This window comes from Gorilla gorilla, chromosome 19, assembly GCF_029281585.2.
Source record: "Gorilla gorilla gorilla isolate KB3781 chromosome 19, NHGRI_mGorGor1-v2.1_pri, whole genome shotgun sequence".
Classification (NCBI taxonomy): Eukaryota; Metazoa; Chordata; class Mammalia; order Primates; family Hominidae; genus Gorilla; species Gorilla gorilla.
Genome location: NC_073243.2, coordinates 50198975 through 50221075, shown reverse-complemented (window position 1 = coordinate 50221075; position 22101 = coordinate 50198975). Strand labels below are relative to the sequence as shown.

Below are 22101 nucleotides of genomic sequence, written 5' to 3'. Positions count from 1 at the left end.
AGCAATAATGTAAAATGAGCCTTAAAATTTTCTAAGCCTTATGCCAAATGTTTTTCCTCTTGTCTCATTACTTATTATGTATGTTTTATCTTAAAACTGAATGCTATTATTGCCCAAATAACTTTACAGGAAACAAACAAGTCAAGGCAATAAACATCCTGTCTTTTAATATAGAAAAGGGCATTGTATTGACTTAACACAATCAATTTTCAAATGGATATTTGTATATAGAAAAGATACTCTTGCAAAACTAATTCTATATAAAAGTGAAAATTTCTACCTCAGGTTAACACAAAGATAACAGATAGGTTTCAAACATTCACAGAGCATAATCCAAATATAGGCTGTGATTTCATACTGATTAGAAGAGACAGAAATCACTGAAGTCCTTCTAAAGCCAATTTCCTGTAACTCAGTCATCAAAACTTCCAAAAAGTTTCCAAAAAGGAATAGAAAAATCTCTCATTCAGTAATATTCTACTGTATATTCTCATCAACAAGAAACTCGATCTGCAACTCTAGGATTCAATTAACCTTTTGTAAATAGCATTGTACATTTCCTGGGTGACTTTAAAAAATAAAGTCAATTCTATTTTGTTAGTAGAGGAAGGAAAAAAATTAAGGAAAAACATGAGTTCTGTCAATTATTTCCTTCACAGTTACATACAGTAATAGAATCCCAAGTGTAGAAAAGAAACTAACATTTTTTTAGCAGCTAAAAATTATGTCTTACAGTAAGTATAGGTAAAACTCAGCCAGTTTACTCTCTCAAGTGTTTTGAAAAGTTTCTCACTTGAGGAATCAGAGGTCAAATCACAACCTTAAAAGAAATACAAAGGATCTATTGTCTTCATTCTCAAGTTTTATTTAAATACCAATACCAATACCAATCAAAACTATGTGTATAAACATGAAAGAAAATATGAAAGAAAAACCATCATTTAAGTGATGATATATTTATAATGATAAACTGGGTATGTAAATCTAGAATAAACTAACAAATATTGGGCTGTGGGAGGAAAGGGGAGACAAAGTAAAGCTAAGTGCCCTTTCCACATGCAGAGAGCCAGAAATGTTGCTTTGCTTTTGGCTTTGATATTCAGATAACTACAAAATATCCCCTTGATAAACAAACTATGGATCAAAAGAATGTTTATATTAAATTTATATTTAACATTATAGGTACTGGTAAAGCATAGGTTCATGCTTAAGATCAGGATAATAATAGAAACTTAGTAATATTTATTGTATTACATATATTATATAGGTAGCTACTTGATTCTTATAAAAACTGTACAAAAAACTGTTACTATTCCCATGATACAGATTTGGAAATGAAGCTTAAACAGATAAGTTTGTCCTTAGTGACACTATCAACTCTCAGAGGTTAGTTTGCCTGGAATGAGAACAGCAGGCTGGTTCCATGGGAGCTTTCCACAGGCCATCTAGGCCTGGCTCCAGCCTTGCTTCAGACAAAAAAGAGTGTCTTATGTGGTCTGAGGACTCATGGCAATGTGTGTGCAGACCTCCCTCTAGCCACCTCGTCTTTTAAGACCTCTCAGTTCTAACTGAGGATCCTTCAGAGTTTTGAGACCAGGTTTAGCTGATATCAATGTTCATAGTTTTAGCCCAAATGTAACATTGCCCCCATTTTTCCAAAACCTCTAACAAATTCGGTAACCCAATGTGAGGAATAGAAATAGGAGGCATAAAACTATGAGAAAAGTGAAGGCAACTTTATCCTTATTGGATTACAACCTAGTTTAATGTAGGAAACCCAGAAAAATCAACTGAAAAATAATTGAAAATAAGAATAGTCAGGTAAGTTTGTCCAGTTTTAAAGTAAAATATGCAAAAGGCTTTTATTTATAAAATCAAAGACCAGTTGTTAAAACTACCACACCAACATCTCATTTATAAAAACAAACAAAACCAAAATGTTTAAAAATAAGCTCAGAAAGAAATAAGTAGAACTTAGATTAAGAAATCTATACAAATTTTCCAAGACTTATATAATCAAGATTGATGTTCCTTTGAATAATTTTCTAAGTTTAATGTTATTGCAAGAAAATCATCTCTTTTTTATTTTTTTATTTTACTTTTTGGAGGAATTAGGCCATGTTATAAAATATAACATGGTTACGATCTTGCTCTAATACATATAAAATTTTACCATGAAGCCACAATAACAACCAAAAGTGTGGTACCTTCAAATAATCAACAGAAAGTTTAGTGGAAAAATACAAAATTCCCTTAAATATTTTCTTATATAAGAACTTAGTATGTGTCAATATGTGTTACAGGAAACACTATTAGCTATTGGGGAGCGAACAATTATATAAGTGTTAGGAAAGTGACTATGTACGTGTAAGATGAAATAAGAGCAATATTAAATACTGTAAAAGTAGTCTATAGAGTTTCATCAGCGAGAGATCTAATTCTCCACCAGAGATGCCAACTTAGCGATAATATATGATCCAAAAAGTTTTATGAAAATTCTAGGAACCAGTGAAGAAGTTGCAGTGCCTGAGGCAAACTTAAAGAAAATAATAGTCTCATTGAAACAGATGAGAAAAGACATTTCACGTCAACCATGACAGCCCCTCCCCCAAGCCAGCACAGCTTGGTGTCATCAGGAAAAAAAAATCCCACCTTATGACTTCTCCCTTAGGAGAGAAAGAGAAGAGTGGAATGTATGTCCAATGTTCTGGTTTTTCAGAGTGTTGTCTGAGAGACTGGTTTCTGTCTTGCCTGATTCAGAGCACTAATGGAATCTACATACTTTGGATGCCTGGGGTCTGCAGAGAGCAAAAGGTAACTCAGTGGCTTATTGCAATGCCACAGAACCTGCAGTGGTACAGACAGACACCGGATGGAGAAGGAGATTAAAAGCTCTTGGAAGAAAAAGAAGCAAATCACTCTAACTGGGAAAGAACACACACAAATTCAAAGAAGATGTATCCCGTGGTAAAAAAAAAAAAAAAAACTGGAGAGGCTCCCAAAATCTCTATGTGGGCTAATTGGTAAAAGTCTTCCCCTGTATGAAGCCAATTTATAAGGACTGAAGAGTTGGCTGCTTTTTCAAATGCACAAATCACAGAAAAAAATAACTAGGCACACGAAGAAACACGGAAACATGACACAATCAAAGGAACAAAATACACCTCCAGGTACCAACCAGAAAGAAATAAAAATTTATGTTACTTGGCAAATCATTAAAAATAATCTTAAAGAAGCTCAATGTGCTACAGGAGAACACAGATAGAAAACTAAATGAAATTAGGAAAATGATGCTGGAACAAAATGAGAATATCAACAAACTTCAAAAAGAAAACAAACATTCATGGAGATGAAGAATACAGTAATTGAGTTGAAAAGTTCACTAGAGCATTTCAATAGATGACTCGATCAAGCAGAAGAAAGAATAAATGAACTCAAAGAGAGGCCACTTAAAATTATGAAGCCAGAGATACAAAGAGAAAAAAAGAATGAAGAAAAGTGAAGAAAGACTAAGAAACTTATGGGACACCATCAAGTGTTCCAACATACACATAATGCAAATCTGAGAAGGAGACGATAGAAAGAGAGAAGGACAGAAAGCTTATTTGAAAAAAACAATGGCTAGATACTTGCCAAATCTGAGGAAGGAAATGAACAACCAAATTGAAGACACTCATAAAACTCAAACTTGGAAAAACCAACATACCAACATAAATTATAATCAAACTGTCAAATATCAAAGACAAAAAGGGAATCCTGAAAGCAGGAAGAGAAAATGGCTTATCATGTACAAGCAACCTTCAATGACATTAGCAGATTTCTCAGGAGAAACATTATAGGCCAGAAGGAAGTGGGACAATATATTCAAAGTGCTGAAAGAAAAAAATCTGTCAACCAAGCATACTCTTTCTGGCAAAACTGTATTTTGAAAATGGAGGAGAAATAAAGATAAACAATGGCTAAGGTATTTCTTTAGCACTAGACCTGACTTACAAGAATTGCTAAAAGGAGTCCTTTGAGTTGAGACAAAGTATGCTAGACAGCAACACAAAGGAAAAGGTAAATATTTAGACAAATAAAAATCGTATAATATTGCAATGGTGGTGCATAAATTATTTTTAACTCTGGTATAGAACTTAATTATAAAATATAAATATAAAACTATGTTAACAAATGTAAAATATAAAAAGCTATAATATGTGACATTGATAACATAAATGGGCAGAGATATAAAGGAGTAGAGTTTTGCATAGAGCTGTCTGCTAACTATGATATCCTAAAACTGAAACTGTGGCCTGAGAGCAGTCCTGTCCACTTAGCGACCTGTCAGGACTCATTCCTGTCCATGTTCTTGGAGACAGGCTTGCCAAACTTGGTTCCACAGCAGATTCTGAGATGGCCCTATAACTTTGCTTCATTCCCACTTAGACTTGGCCCAAGGTCAATCTTGTCCCCAGAGATGTACGCCCATCCAACTCCCTGGAGGCAAGTCCTCTCAGATGTGGACCCTGAAGCAGCAGTGACTTAGTTCCAAGCTCTCTCATGTTGATCTGGGGACGGTTCTCCCTACCCATAGACATACTCAGTGGGCCAGGGGGAGTCCTCCAGAAACCCAGAGGGAACCACACCTATCTGCATACCTAATAACAGGTCTGCCATTGGTGGAAGAGAAGGTTGTTAAAATCAGCCTGTAAAGACCGAAAGACTGTTTGCTTCTTCAAATTCACAGACACCAATGCAAGCCTACGTGGATAACAAATAAATAATATGGAATAATATATTCAAAACATTGAAAGAAAAAAGCCTGCCAAATAAGAATACTGTACCCTGCAAAGTTAGCCTTCAGAAATAGAGAGGTAAAGACATTCCCAGACAAACAAAAACTGAGGATGTTCATTACCACAAGACCTGCCTTATAAGAAATACCAATGTGATTCTTCAAGTTGAAATGAAAAGCTGCTAAATAACAACATAAATACATGTATAAGTATACAACTCACTGGAAAAGGTAAATACATAATTAAATTCTGTATACTTGAACGTGGTAATGATGATGTATAAATTATTTCTAAATTTAGAATAAAAGTTAAAAGGTAAAATAATTAAAAATAAACTATAGTTACAGTAATTTGTTAATGGATATGCAATACAAAAAGATGCAAAGCGTGACATCAGTAGCACAAAATGATTGGGGAAAGTAAAAGTGTAGAGTTTTTGTATGTGATTGAAATTAACTTGTCATCAGCTTAAAATAAAATATTATAATTAAAAGATGCTATAAGATGTTTTTTGAAAGTCCCATAGTAACTACAAAGGAAAAAAAAAAAAACTCTAATAGATCCAGAAAAGACAACGAGGAATCAAAGCACACCACTACAAAATATCAACAAATCACAAGACAGCAACAACAAAAAAAAGCACAAGAACCACAAACCCATCAGAAAGCAATTTTTAAATGGCAGTAATAACTCCTTACCTATAAATAATAATCTTGGATATAAATGGATTAAATTATTCAATCAAAAGACACAAAGTGGCTGAATGAATTAAAAAAAAATCCAACAAAATGTCGTCTCATATTGGGACAATAAGAGACTCGCTTAAGCCTTAAGGATACACATAGGCTGAAAGCAAAGGGATAGGGAAATATACTACATGAACCTCAACAGACCAATAGCAAGTAAGAAGATTGAATCCATAATTTAAAAAAAAAAACTCCTAACAAAGAAAAGCACAGGACCATGTGGCAACAAGGGTGAATTGTAGCAAGCATTTTAAGAATTAATACAAATGCTTCTCAAACTCTTCCAAAAAAAGTGAAGAGAAGGGAACACTTCCAAATTCATTTTATGAGGCCAGCATTACCATCAGACCAGAATCAGATAAGGACACTATAAGAAAAAAAATTACAGGGCAGTATCCCTGGTGAACATAAATGCAAAAGTCCTAAACAAAATACTAGCAAACTGAATTTGACAACACATTAAAAATATAATTCACCATGATTAAGTGGAATTTATCCTAGATTTGCAAGTATGATCCAATATACACAAATCAAAAAATGTAATATACCAAATGAACACAATGAAGGATAAAGATCATATGATCTATAATCATCTCCATAGAGGCAGAAACAGTGTTTGACAAAATCCAACATCCTTTCATGACAAAAACTCTCAACAAATTAGGAATAGAAGGAATGAACCTCAAGACAATAAACGCCGTATTTGAGAAGCCCACAGCTAACATCACACTAAATGGTGGAAAACTGAAAGCTGCTTCTCTAAAATCTGAAACAAAACAAGAATGCTTACTCTTGCCACTTGTGTTCAACACAGTAATGAAAGCCCTAGCCAGAGCAGTTAGGCAAGAAAAAGAAATACAAGGCATCCAAATTAGATTTGCAGATGACATTTTCTATATTAAAAAAAAAAAAACTCTAAAGACTTCACTAAAAAACTGTCATAATTAAGAAAATAATTCAGCAAATTTATAAGATATAAAATCAACATACAACAACTAGTTGCACTTCTATATACTAACAATAAACTATCTGTAAAATAAATTAAGAAAAACAATCCCATTTAATAATATCTAAAAGAACAAAATACTTAGGAATGAATTTACCCAAGGAGGTGAAAGATCTCTACACTTAAAGACATTAATGAAAATGAAAATATATCCCATACTTATGGATTGGAAGATTTAATATTGTTAAAATGTCCATATGGGATCTACATATTAAATGCAATCCTTATCAAAATTTCAATGGAATTTTTCACAGAAATAGAGAAAACCATTGTAAAATTCATATGAAACCAAAAAAGACCCTGAATACCCAAAGCAGTCCTAAGAAAGAAGAATGGCTGGGCGTGGTGACTCACGCCTGTAATCCCAGCACTTTGGGAGGCCTAGGTGGGTGGATCATGAGGTCAGGAGTTCAAGACCAGCCTGGCCAAGATGGTGAAATCCCATCTCTACTAAAAATACAAAAATTAGCCGAATGTGGTGGCAAGTGTCTGTAATCCCAGCTACTAGGGAGGCTGAGGCAGAGAATTGCTTGAACCTGGGAGGCAGAGGTTGCAGTGAGCCAAGATCATGCCACTGCACTCCAGCCTGGGCAACAGAGTGAGACTCCATCTAAAAAAAAAAAAAAAAAAAAAAGAAGAAGAAGAAGAAGAAGAACAAAGTTGGAAGCGTCATACTCCCTAATTCCAAACTATATTACAAAGCTATAGTAATCAAAACAGTGAGGTACTGGCATAAAAACAGACACACAGAACAATGGAACAGAATAGAGATCCCAAAAATAAACCCTGCATATATAATCAGTTAGTCTTTGACAAGGGCATGAATAATATACAATGGGGAAATAATAGTCTCTTCAATAAATGTTCCTGGGAAAACTGGATGTTCATATGCAAAAGAATGAAATTGTATCCATATTTTATTACATACAATACAAAAATGCGCTTAAAAGAAATTAAAACATTAAACCACAAAACTCCTGGAAGAAAACAGGTGGAAAGCTTCTTGACACTGATCTTGGTGATGATTATTTTAATATGATACCAAAAGTGTAGGCAACAAAATACAAAATAAATGGGACTACATCAGACTTAAAAGCTTTTGCACAGCAAAGGAAACAATCAACAAAATGAAATATTTTCCACATATGGATGATAGAAAATATTTGCAAACCATACATAGTTTTACCTTGGTATCCATGGGGGATTGGTTCAACCTTTCCCACCCTCTGCAGAAACCAAAATCTTCAGATGCTCAAGTCCTGCATATAAAATAGCATAGTATTTGCATATAACCTACATACATCCTCCTGCATACTTTAAATCATCTCTATGTTATTTATAATACTAATACTATGTAAACACTATGTAAATAATTATTATACTATATTACTTTTTAATTATTATTTTTATTGTTTTATTGTTATTTTATGTTTTTCAAATATTTTTGATTCTCAGATAATTGAATTCCTTGATGCATAACCCACAGATACAAAGGGCTGAGTGTACCTGATATGTTCAAAATACACAAAAAAATCCTACAACTCAATAGCAAACACTCCAATAACCCATTTTAAAAATAGGCAAGGGACTTGAATAGACATTTCTCCAAAGATGACATACAAATGGCCAAAAGGTATATAAAATGGTGTTCACCATCATTAATCACCAGGGAAATGTACATTAAAACCACAATGAGGCACCTTCTCACACCCATTAGGATGGTTATAAAAAGTGTTGGTGACTATGTGGAGAATTGGGAACGCTTGTAGCACTGTGGTGAAAACGTAAATTGGTAACTCCATTATGGAAAACAGTATGAAGATTCCGCAAAAAATTAAAAATAGAGATACCATATGATCCAGCACTCTAATGTTTGGGTATATATCCAAAGGAAATGAAAGGAGCATGCTGAAGAGATGTCTGCACTGTCGTCGTCATTGCAGCATTATTGACAATAGCCAAGGTATGGAACCAACCTAAGTGTCCATTGACAAATGAATTAATAGAGAAAATGTGGTGTATATACAATGGAATATTATTCAACAGTAAAAAGAAAAACAAATCCTGCCATTTGAGAAAACATGGATAAACCTGGAGGACATTATGCTAACTGAAATAAACCAGACACAGACAGCCAGATGCTGTATGATCTTGCTTATATGTGTAATCTAACATAGTTGAACTCATAGGAACAGAGAGTAGAATGGTGGTTGCCAGAATCTGGGACATGGTAGAAATGGGGTAATGTTGGACACAGCATACTAACTTTCAGTTATAAGACAAATACATTATGGGGATTTAATATTGCAGCTTGGTGACTATAGATAATAATACTGCATTGTTTAAGTTTGCTAAGAGAGTAAATATTAAGTATCTTTAATACTTAATCCTTACCCCCCCCACACACACACACACATACACACACACATATATACATAGAATAAGGTAACCATTTATAGGGATGGATGCATTGATTAATTTGACTGTGGTAATCATACAATGTATACCTATATCAAGTCATCACATGTCTACCTCAAATATATACAATTTTTATTTATTATTTATACCTTAATAAAGCTGGGGAAACAAAAAACAAAATATGCTTATCCTTTCAAAATAATAAAACAGTCATTTATCAAGCCTTTAGATTTAACTAATAATTATAGAAAATTCAAAGGACAGGTTGAACAACACAATAGAGATACAATCAGCAAAATTGAACCTATGAGAAACTCTGTAAGATGTATGACCCAGTATTTTTTAAAAGGGTGCAGAGAGAAAGGATAGAAAGAGGAAATTTATAGTGTAAAAGAGAATTCAGACACATAATGATTTCGATCTGTTAACCTTAGTTGCTACCATTTCATACCAAAAATTAAAATTATTTAATAAAATTATTTTAAAAATCAGCTAAATTTGATAATAAGAAATTATTAGGAAATTTGTTAGGAAAATTTACAAGCATCTTAATGTTATTGAGGTAATTTTTAAAAGACTATTTTTAGATACATACTAAAGGACTTACAGATGAAGAAATATTGTGTATTGAATTTGAAAATAATTGTAGAGGAAGGAAATATGGGTAGAGGTACAGATGAAACAAGAACTAGTTGCATATCGAGAATTGTTAAAACTGGGTGATGAGTATTTAAGATGCATTATATTAGGCTGGTGCAAAAGCAATTGTGGTTTTTGCCATTAAATGGCAAAAAAAACACAATTACTTTCGCACCAACCAATACTATTCTCTGTACTTTTGCATATATTTGAAATTCTCAACTACGTATTTTTAAGTATAAAAATGTATAATAATTTTCTCCTTTAGTTTACAGAAGGAGAAATAAGGTGCTGTGCAAAAAGGAGGTATCCCTGCAAGCAGAAGAGTCACCAAAGTAAAACAGTGTTTGCATCACCATTTTACTTACCTAAGGCTGGCTCTAAAACTAGGGTTAAGCAATATGTCCCCCATGCCCTGTGAGAAGGCTGAGAAAACTAACTAAAACAAATTCATAAATTGCTAAGTATTCCTCAGAGATAGACGCTTGTATACTCAACACATAATAATGATGATAATGATGATACAGGATATTAAGGTTATGTGGCACTGCTCCATAATAGAAATTTCTCCCATTGTTCTGTGCTGTAAACATGATGATGCATAGGTCTAATCCAACCATTAAGTATCCACTAACCTTTTAACAATTAAGTGCTTCTTTTCTTTTTTCCTGAAACTAAGCAGGAGAAAATGTTATCCCTTATAAAATAACATTTAACAAAAATCTATTACCATATCCAATTTCAAATAAACAGCAAGTTTCCAAGAATTTAATAAGCTATTGCTTTACATAGTTAGCATACAGCACCTCAGGACTGCATTTTAAATACATTCATTTCTAGAACTCAAATTCAGGGCTTTAGACTTTTTATTTTCCCTTCAAGTTTATAAAGAAATTTTTCATCTTTCTTGATTTTGAAAATATTAAAATGCTAGACCTTCACAATAAAAGGTGCATAGAATTTCTATTAAAAACTATATACTTAACTATGTGTTCCTTTGCCACATGTTGGCCTCTGAACATTATTTTCTAGGTTAGCTATAGTATGATTTTTCAAAACGTCACCTTCAGTTACCACCCCAAACAATGAAAACTGAAATCAGTTCTCAGTGATTTGATTTGTTATCATGGGTCTTCTTGAAGGATAGAATAACAAATCATGCCAAATCTCAAGGCAACATGTGTTTTGTAAGTTAAATTACAAATACCAGGGAATAAAAGTATATTTGCATCACGTAGGAATGATTAACTGCTGCTTAGATGACGCAAAACGACTGAAAATGGAATAATCACTGTCATCAATATGGACATAAGATATAAGATATAGTTAAATATCAGAAAAATCTCAACTATTGGATATTTTCATTTAAAAATCTAGCTGATAATTTCCTGTCCATACCATAAATAAATAACTGGCAAACTGCTTTCTCAGTTTTGTTACCACACATACCTACACTACTTTAACTTTACTATGTTTAATATTTAATGTAAAATACATAATCCCATTCTATGTCACTGTCTGATAGACTTTCAGGGTTGGCAGTAACTTTAAATGTCATCTACTTCAGTATTTCCCTTGTTTCATGACCCTCTACTTGTATTGTTAATTACTTTTTCCTACAGCACTGACAAGTAGACCATGATTCTATGTTTGAATATCTCCAATTATGAAATCTACAAATATTTAATTAGCTCCTACTGCATGGCAGGCACTGATTTAGGTGCTCTGATATAGCTGTAAACAAAATTGACAAAGATCTCTGCTCTCAAAGAGCATATATTCTAGCTGCTCCTGGAATGGAATTCAACACTCGCAACCTGTTTTGCCACGTTTATTCAGTTAAGAGTGGCTGAGTACAAACATTGTCAGAAACTCTTCTCGGTACTGATGAACAAAAGATGAATAAAATAGCAAGTCTCAAGTCACTATAAGATAGTTATTCTATATGGTTAATGGAAATATGTTTTCTTCTTATTAATACCAGTGTTTAACATTTTGGGGACACAAAGATTGGGTCTAATTGCTCTGCCCTATGAAAGCCCTCCAGATATATTTATATCTCTCCAACCCCAACCTTGTTTTACAGGCCATGAATTCCCCAGTCCTTTTTTATCCCCCCGGGTGTTAGCACCCCGATTGCTATAGGCACCAGAAATTTAAAGTAAATGAGTAAAGTGGTCTGAGAGGAACACAAACACAGGATCACACACCTTCACAGTAGCAAGAGTAAATCCCAGAAATCTATATTTAATGAGACATCTACTAATTTTGAAACATCTGCCGCAAATTCAAATTTCTAAAAACCCCATATGGGCCATTTAGAACACATCTGAAGGCCATAAGTTTGGAACCACAGCTTTAGGTATTCTTCACGTGACACAGTTTGGACTCATCTTTCCATGAGGATTGCAAGTTTTAGGTGTACACTACTTCTCAAAGTTCTTAAAGTGAATTGCCCAGGATTGGGGTCATAGTTCTAGCTATGGGAGAAGCAACATAAATTTACAGCCAAATCATTACCTTTTCTATTCTAAACCCAGTTCTATTCATGAAACCCAAGAATGAATGAATATTTGGGGGGAATAATGTCATATTATTGATTTATGCTTCTGTAACTACCACCTAAACCTACAGTTGTTATTAAACTATGTCTCACCTTTGCTCCTATTGCTCCTCAAACAACATTAGTTCCTACTTCTCTCTGGTGTTTTAGACTTTATATTTTCATTTTAGTATTTTGTCTTATTATATTTACCTCTCCCATTTAGTCTGTCAAGTAATTTTGTATGCTGATTTTGTTAACAGCCATATTAGTGGTTCCTGCCATTTTTATTTCATCTGTGGATTAGCTCCTTATGCCATTAATACCACCCTCAAAATTAACAATGAAAATGGTGAACAGGAAATGTGAAGACCAAATCCTTCAGCCAATTACTAGAGGTCTCTCTCTAAACATTGATTCATGAATACAGGCATTCAGCTGTTACTCTGCCTAACAGTATCATCAACTGCCTTCCTACATCTTAAGCATAAGTTCATCATGGAAGGTTTTTATCAAACGTTGAAATTCAGATAGACAGGGGGAGCAGCACTCCTCAGATACACTGGTCTTATGGGAAAAGTAAGTTATTTAATCTGATATGCTTTACTATTAGTGACCTAATACAAGCTCCAGGTGATCATCACTTTCCTTTCTAAAGGCTCACAAGATTTTTTTTTTAAGATCCATTAAAGAACTTTTCCTAAGATTAATCAATTGATTCATTCAGTCATTCAATAATTATTTATCGAGTGCCTATATTAGGCACTGGAAATACAGTAGTGTGACAATGACAAACATTCCTGCCTTCATAGAATTTCACTAGTGTAGGGGAAGAGAAAATAAACAGTATAAACAAGTGAGCTATATAGAATGTTAGCGTCATGTGTTTAGGATATAAAAAGCACTAAAGTAGATAGAATGTGTTAAAATCAGATCAAGTTAGAAAAATTTTTTAAAGTTTATTGAGCATACAAAAGGACAGTTTGCAAACCAGGGACCTCAAATCAAAAGTGGTAAGAAGCTCTGTTCACAGCATTTAAAATGCAGCTTATAAAGCATAATTAAGGAACTGCATCTGTCTTCGCTGTGGTTGGCTATTATAAACTTATATTCCTTTTAGGACAAGTACAATTGTTTAAGATGATTTGTCTGCAGCTGATTGGTTTAATTTTACTGAGTCATGTTGACAAGGATGAAAAGCTCACATTCCACGTTTTGTTTATGGTTAGACCTAGTATTTTGGAGAAAATTGAGATAATTTAAATTTTGGCTATGTGGCTAATGGCAGTTGGTCTTGGAGTGTGTACATTGTGGCCTCTATTTTTTTTAAACAAAAGTGTATAGAATGGGGAGTAATTTTAGATAGGGATCCATGAGAAGCCTCTGTGAAAAGTAACATTTGCAAAAAGAACTAAAAGAAATACAATTAATGTCCTACTCCCTAAGGACGTAAGTGGGGAGAATTCACTTTCCTCTTCTTCCTGAAAATTAGAATAATTCAATCCCATCTCTAATATACCGTTACGTATTTCCTCAAAGCCACAGGTAAGTTATTTAACTTTTATATGTCTACTCATTTGTAAAACAGGCATGAAAATAGTGCCCACCGCATGCAGTAATTGTGAAGATTCAGTGAGATAAAGCACATAGTTTGCAATGGTGCAAACACTTGCAAAGCACAATGTATTCTGAAACATGTTTCTCTAATGCAAATAAATTCATACAAAATTGATAAATTAGGGGTACATGTCAATATACCATGGACATTTTGTGGAATCAGATGTGATTTTCCCCAGCACGTTATGTTTTCACAAAGTAAAAATCAGTCAAATGCAAATACACAAAAAAGTTTATCACTCCCCAGGGGTGGTATGTGGTACTGCACATGACATCTGTGTACCCCTCATACTTCCTCTTGCCTCATTTTGGCCACAGGCTTTGTGTTCATAAAGCTATTGCATGGAACACTCGATTCTTTGTGCATTTTGCTCTTGTCTTATGGTGAAATGTTGTATTTGTTTCAAATATTATGATGCAGACTGAATATCTTCTACAACATAGGATAGCTATCTAATGTGCAATTTTGAGATTATCTTTAGTTCTAAATCATTTTTATTTTACTCAATTTTATAGGTAGTAATGATTTTTTAAACCTTTGTAGTAAACACTAGTAAAGCATTCAATTATTGGTATTATCTAAAATAAACTCAAACTGAAACCTCTTAATAACATCTCACTTACATCAACAACAGTAAAAAGTGTGTTCTGCATGGCACAAAGGCCATGCATATGTGAGATGAAAATGAATTGTATCACTTCACAGGAGAAATTTATCTCAACCTGCACTGTTTCTCAGGAGAGGACAGATGCAAACACAGTGCTAATAAAGACAAGATTGTAATTCTGATTCCTTACCAGTCCCTGCTAGCTTCACTGAGGAAAACAGGTCTGCAAACACAAAAGGTCCCATTAGTTCCAGCAATCACTTCACAAAAGATGTCATTTTTCATAGAGAATTTCAAATAAAAGAACATGGACAGCTCCTCCTAAGTGGTCAGCACTATTGAGAGTGAGAAATGGAGCTCCAGAAAGGGCATGTTCTGCTGATGGGTGGGTCAAAGACCTACGCATAGATTCCTCATTTGAATATCTATGTGGCATGAGAGGAAAAGACAAGGTGCAGGATTTAGCCTGTGGCAGTAGTTTGCTGACACCTGTCCTAGACTGTTACTAGATGAGAACAAATAATACTTGGCAAAAACGAGAAGTCTGGTTAAAAATGACTGTTATTCGTGAGTGCTGGGAAAAGCGACACACATTTGCAAAAGTTTTTGTAACAACGTTTACTTCTATACATTTCTTAATTTTATGCCAAACAGACCATATTACACAAAGTTTTTATTAAGCCCTGTCTTTTCCACTGATACTATATTGACATTAAAAACAGCAGTCTATGCATAGGTCCTTTTCTGCTGTTGTACCACATGGCAGTTTAGTATTTGTAGCAGAAATGATGTGGCCCACAAAGCTGGAAATATTTACTACCAGGCCATTTACAGTAAAAGTATGCTGACCCTTGCTCTAGGACATAAAGAAGCATCAGAGCAAAATATGGAGACCTTGTTTCCTAATTAATAACTCGATCATCAAAAATCTTAATTACAGCAATTCTTAAAAAGTGGTTCTAATTGACAGTTATGTTCTCCTCAGACTCAGGATCCACAAAGGAACCGGGTAGTGGAGAAATAAAGGCTCTCATAGACATTAAAAATTCATTCTAAATATTTAGATGCTATAGATCTTCAGGCTACTGACCATGATAGCCACTAACCGAGACATCACTATCACAGTGGTGCATGAAAGTAGGACTCATATAAATTGGACTATAGGTAGAAATGCTGTGTGCTGACTCACTGCCAAGAATCTCAGAAAAGCTATAAAAATGAACAATAATATATAAAAATCAGTCAGATCTAAAAATTACTCCCTATCAATGCCTAAGATACATTCATAATTGAAATCTTTAAAAGAAATTAATTGAACTTTTTAATGGGCCGAATGAGAAAGAAAAGAAACTATCCTCCCAACAAGAACTGCATGAATGCATGCTCCTTTTTCCTTTTAATGTATTTCTTTTGAATGCCACTCTAAATTTCTCCTTTTTAATCAAGAAACTCTACTTTTCTTAAACATGACTTTAAATGATTTCATTTTATTCTATTCAGAATTTTCAATGGAAAACGAAAGTACAATGTGACTTTATAAGAGATCATAAGCTTTCAGACTGAAATAATAATCAGCATGAGGAAAAATAAGATGCTCGGAATGATTCAGAAAAAATCCTGACTTCTGCAACTGAGACATAGGAGCACTGGCAATTCCGATTTCCCTCTGGGTAGGAACACATTCAAGGAAGACGACTGCTATAACCAAAAAAATGGACTATTCTGCAGATGGAACAAAAGATGGCAGAGATAGCATCATTTTTTTTGAACTGTGTGAGTACTACAAATGCCATCGACAGCTTCATAGCCTGACAGTTTCTGTGTGGGAGTCCCCTTTTTAGGAAAACATCATATTCTCAAGCAGTTAAAGATTAGATCATTGAAATAATTGAAGGAACAACCTGAATCCCATGAAAATTTAAAGGGGTTCTGATGCATGTCAGGAGCTACCAATTTGCTCCCATTGTATTCTAACCAGATGTCTTTTTCCACCTATGGCTCAAGATCTGCCCACACATTGTGAGCAAGTTTTACTTTTGGCTATAATTATGTTTGGAGACAATGGCTCCAAACTACCAAATTTTTCTCTTGCCTCTGCGCCCCATAGCTATTTGTCTCAACATATTGGGTATATCTAATTCTTGTTTTCCTGGATTTCTTGCCTGTGTCCCTGATTTCTGCTCTCTGACTCCATAAGCTTCTATATCTGGTTTATATTCATGAGTGCCCTGACTCCGCTTTTTTGGACCCCGCTTTTTTGGACCCCATATAATCCTGACTTATTTTCTAGTTCCAAACTTCACCATCACTGTGTATTCTCATAAAACTGTGATCCCTGATCTCAAACTTCCACCTCTCCCAAGGCCAACAGCTTTTGGCCAAGAACTAATAGTATCTAACACCAAACTTTCTTTTCAACTTTTAACCTTTTTACCTTTAATCACCTTGAGCTATGCAAGCACTGATTTCTGATTACAACCTGGTCCTGATATGATAAAACCACAGTTAGTCCATTCAAAACCTAACTGCTGGTCTGCCAAGTACACCATTAAAACATAGTAGCCATTGTTATGTACCATTGTGAGTACCTCGTGTGTGTGTGTATGCATATGTGTGTACAGTTGTCACAAAGATCTAGTAGCATCTGTGTAATGTTTTCTATTTTACAAGCAGCAAATAAGAATCCCAGAAGCACAGCAATTTGCCCTAAGTTATACTACTAGTAAAAGGTACAAGAAGATGACAAATTTATTTCTGTCCAGCTACCAAACTACTCTGTGTGAGAGATTGTTATACGGGTGACCCATAATAAATGCTACCTCTTGGCACTGCCACTTCATGTGGTTTCTCCCATGTTGATCCTGGCCTTGCCATATGACTTACTTTGGCACATTAGAAAAATTATGCAAGCAAATGCTAGATAAGTGCTTGCACATTGGGCAGGCCTGTTCCTTTAAAACACCTTCCCTTGGAGTTAGCCTCCATATAAAAAATCTGATCAGCCTGCAAGAGACCGAGACCATCCTGGCCAACATGGTGAAACCCCATCTCTGCTAAAAAATACAAAAATTAGCTGGGCATGGTGGTGCACACCTGTAGTCCCAGCTACTCAGGAGGCTGAGGCAGGAGAATTGCTTGAACCCAGGAGGCGGAGGTTGCAGTGAGCCGAGATCATGCCACTGCACTCCAGCCTGGCGACAGAGCAAGACTCCACCTAAAAAAAAAAAAAAAAAAAAAAAGTCTGACCAGTCTGAATCAGCCATACTATTAGGAAGCCCAAGATGATTCCACACAGAGGCCATATGGAAAAGCTCAGAAGTGCCAGGTATATGACTGAAACTTTCTTGGACCATCCAGCCCAGACCAGCTACTGACTAAATGCAGCCACGTAAGTGACCTACCTAATCAATACCACATGGAGCAGAAGACATACTTAGGAAAATCCTACCCATCAGAAATAGGAAACTGTTATTTTAATCCACAAAGTCCAACTCAGGACTTGCTGGCTTAGAAAATAATATTATTTCTCATTCTCAACCCCTCCAGATGGCAGAAGGTTTTCAGAGTAAAAAATGGTCTCTGATCAAATCAAGTACTGCTAGTACAATGTGGCCTCAGGGTAAATATCGAGTTAAGAATGTGGTAGTAAGATACCTCTTAAAACCCTTATAAGTTCCACTCTGCTAGGAGACAAGGGTGATTAAACTCTTAAAAACATTACTGCACAGGATTCTGACTCTCAGTCTAAAGTAGAAAAGTGTCTGTCTTAAAGAGACTTGGGGAAATAGCTTTCGCCCAATGGAATGGAATATAACTGGATACATTAGAAAATTACAAAGTTTAAAAAGAAGCTGTACCACCTTGGAAGAAAAGGGAGAGTGACAGGACAAAATGAAAAGAAGATTTTAGGCCTCCAAACCTTTACTGGAATAAATAGGCTCACAAAGTGACTCCGTTTGCGAATGAGGGCCATTTCTTACAGAAAAGGAAGGTTAACTTAGAGGAGAGAGTCAAGAGGCACTGAAAACAATGGAATAGAAATCCACATCCAGAGAACAGGATCCTTTTCAGGAAACCTAGATTTGAGGGAATTGGTAACATGTTTCCAGCTGGATCTCAGAATTTTTATGAAGCACCGATTGCTATGTGCCTCTCATTTCCCTCCTTTTGAATGGCTGACTTTCTTGCTAGCGATACAACAATCCCTGTCTCATCAATGTATGTTGCAGGGAAGGGGGATTACACAGAAGGTATCATTTTAGGTACAAGTATCTAGATAAAGAGGGAACATCAACTTTAAATATACCCAATTTAGATGATGTGATTTTGGACCTTGAAGCTGGGCCCAGCACTGTAATGTGATGAGACTTTCTGAAAAGGGACAAGAAGTGCTGTGGCCAGAGGGAAGATTGTGATAGCTAGTCTCCAACTATTCCCCTCATCCCTGCCCACATATGCTATTCCTCACACCATGAAGTAGGTTGTAGTTTTCTTCCCCTTAGCTATGAGCTAGACCTGTGACTTTCTTTCACCAATAGAATGCAACAGTAATGATATCCCGGGACTCCTGAGCCCAGGTCTGACAGACCCACTTGCTCTCCCTGGGAAGCCAGCTGCTATGCTGTAAAGAAGCCCAAGCTTCTTTGGGCTAAATGATGAGACACTACACAGAGAGTATGATGATTAACCTTATATGTCAGCTTGGCTAGCCCATGGTACTTGGATATTTGGTCAAACATATCTATATTGCCGTGAAACTATTTTTTAGACGAGATTAATCAGTAAATGAGTAAAATAGAGTACCCTCCATAATGTGGATGGGCCTCACTCAAAGAATTGAAGACCTTAAGAGCAACAATAACAACAACAACTGAAGTTCTCAAAGGAAGAGGGAAATCTGCCAGTTGATAGCCTTCGGATTTGAGTTGCAAAATCCACTCCTTGGGTCTTCAGTCTGCTGGACCATCCTGCATGTTTTGGACTCACCAACTTCCATGAGCAAATGAACCAATTCTTTTTTTTTTTTTTTTTTTTTTTTGAGACAGAGTCTCACTCAGTCACCCAGGCTGGAGTGCAGTGGCACGATCTCGGCTCACTGCAAGCTCTGCCTCCTGGGTTCACGCCATTCTTAAAATAATTTCTGTTCTCTCTCTCTGTGTGTGTGTATGTGTGTGTGTGTTTGTGTGTGTGTATACATACATATATATATACACATACACACAGGCATACCTCAAAGATATTGCAGGTACAGTTTCAGACCACTGCAATAAAGCAAATATCATAATACAGTAACTCACATGAATTTTTTTGTTTCTCAGTGAATATAAAAGTTATGTTTACATTGCACTATCGTGTAGTCTATTAGATGTGTAATGGCATTGTAACTAAAAAGTGTACACACTTTAGTTAAAAATACTTTATACTAGAAAATGCTAACGATCACCTGAGCCTTCAGCAACTCGTACTCTTTTTGCTGACAGAGGGTCTTGCCTAAATGGTGGTAGCTGATGACTGATCAGAGTGGGGGTTGTAAAGGTTGGGATGGCTATGTCAATTTCTTAAAATAATACAACAATGAAGTTTGCCACATCCATTGACTCTTCCTTTCATGAAAGATTTCTCTGTAGCATGTGATGCTGTTTGATAACATTTTTCCCACAGTATATCTTCTTTCAAAATAGAAGTCAGTACTCTCAAACCCTACCACTGCTTTATCAAGTAAGTTTATATTATATTCTAAAACCTTTGCTGCTATTTCAACAATGTTCACAGCGTCTCCATCAGATGTAGATTCCATTTCAAGAAATCACTTTCTTGGCTCCCATAAGAAGTAGCTCCTCATCTCTTCAAGTTTTATCATGAAATTGCAGCAATTCAGCCACTTCTGCAGTTACTTTCTCTACTTCAACCTTGAAACTTTCAAAGTCATCATGAGGGTTAGCATCAACTTCTTCCAAATGCCGGTAAATGTTGATATCTTGACCTCTTCCTGAGAGTCATAAATGTTCTTAATTGTATCTAGAGTAGTAAATACTCTCCAGAAGTTTTAAAATTTACTTTGCCCAGATCCTTTAGAGAAATCACTATCTATAGCAGCTATAGCTGTATGAAATGTGTTTCTTAAATAGTATGACTTGAAAGTCAAAATGACTCCTAGATCCATTGATTGCAGAATGAATGTTGTTTTTGCAGGCATGAAAGAAACATTCATCTTCTTGTACACATTCATCAGAGTTCTTGAGTGATCAGGTGCGTTGTCAATGAGCAGTAATATTTTGAAGGAAATCTCTTTTTCCTAAGCAGTAGGTCTCAATAGTGGGCTTAAAATATTCAGTATATCATGCTGCAGACAGAAATACGGTCATATAGGCTTTGTTGTTCCATTTATAGAGCACAAAGAGAGTAGATTTAGCATATTTAATTTAATTTAATTTTAAGTTGTTGGATACACGTGCAGGACATGCAGGTTTGTCACACAGATAAATGTGTGTCCTGGTGGTTTGTTCCACCTATCAACTCATCACCTAGGACTTAAGCCCCACATGCATTAGCTATTTATCCTGATGCTCTCCCTCCCCTAGCACCCCCTGAATGGGCCCCAGTGTGTGTTGTTCCCCTCCCTTTGTCCATGTGTTCTCATTGTTCAGCTCCCACTTATAAGTGAGAACATGTGGTGTTTGGTTTTCTGTTCCTGAGTTAGTTTGCTGAGAATAATGGCTTCCAGCTCCATCCATGTCCCTGCAAAGAATATAATCTCATTTTTTTTATGACTGCATAGTGTTCCATGGTGTATATGTATCATATTTTCTTTATGCAGTCTATCATTGGTGGGCATTTGGGTTGATTCCATGCCTTTGCTATTGTGAATAGTGCTGCAATGAACATACATGTGCATGTATCTTTATAATAGAATGATTTATATTCCTTTGGACATATACCCAGTAATGGGATTGCTGAGTCAAATGGTATTTCCGGTTCTAGGTCTTTGAGGAATTGCCACACTGTCTTCCACAATGGTTGAACTAATTTACATTCCCAGCAACAGTGTAAAAGCGTTCCTATTTCTCCACAGCCTCAACAGTATCTGTTGTTTCTTGACCTTTTGATAATCGCAATTCTGACCGGCATGAGATGGTATCTCATTGTGGTTTAGATTTGCATTTCTGTAATGATCAATGATGTTGAGCTTTTTCTCATGTGTCTGTTGGCTGTATGTATGTCTTCTTTTGAGAAGTGTCTGTTCACGTCCATCAGATTAACAGCAGACCTTTCAGAAGAAACCCTACAAGCTAGAAGAGACTGGGGGCCAAGATTCAACATTCTTAAAAAAAAAAAAAAAAAGAATTTCAAACCCAGAATTTCAAAGCAGCCAAACTAAGCTTCATAAGCAAAGGAGAAATAAAATCCTTTTTAAACAAGCAAATGATGAGGGAATTAGTCACCACCAGGCCTGCCTTGCAAGAGCTCCTGAAGGAAGCACTATATATGTAAAGGAGAAACCATTACAAACCACTGCAAAACCATACCAAAATATAAAGACCAAGGACACTATGTAGCAACTGCATCAACAAGTCTGCAAAATAACCAGCTAGCATCATGATGACAGGATCAAATTTACACATAACAATATTAACTTTAAATGTAAATGAGTTAAATGCCCCAATTAAAAGACACAGAATGGCAAGCTGGATAAAGAATCAAGACACATCAGTGTGCTGTATTCAAGGGACTCATCTCATGTGCAAAG

The 22101-nt window shown here is 35.4% G+C and overlaps 1 protein-coding gene across 2 annotated transcripts in view; it reads right to left on the bottom strand.

The window, feature by feature from the left end:
- LOC101128582 (3',5'-cyclic-AMP phosphodiesterase 4D-like) overlaps positions 1-22101 on the bottom strand; it is a 513332-nt gene that overhangs the window by 8352 nt on the left and 482879 nt on the right. Inside the window, exon 3 of one of the 2 annotated variants that reach the window (XR_010131761.1) lies at positions 7717-7789. The exons of the other annotated variant lie outside the window; for it this stretch is intronic. The gene's annotated coding sequence lies outside the window, so the exon portion shown is untranslated. The remainder of the gene's footprint in view (positions 1-7716; positions 7790-22101) is intronic. 2 annotated transcript variants of the gene reach the window in all.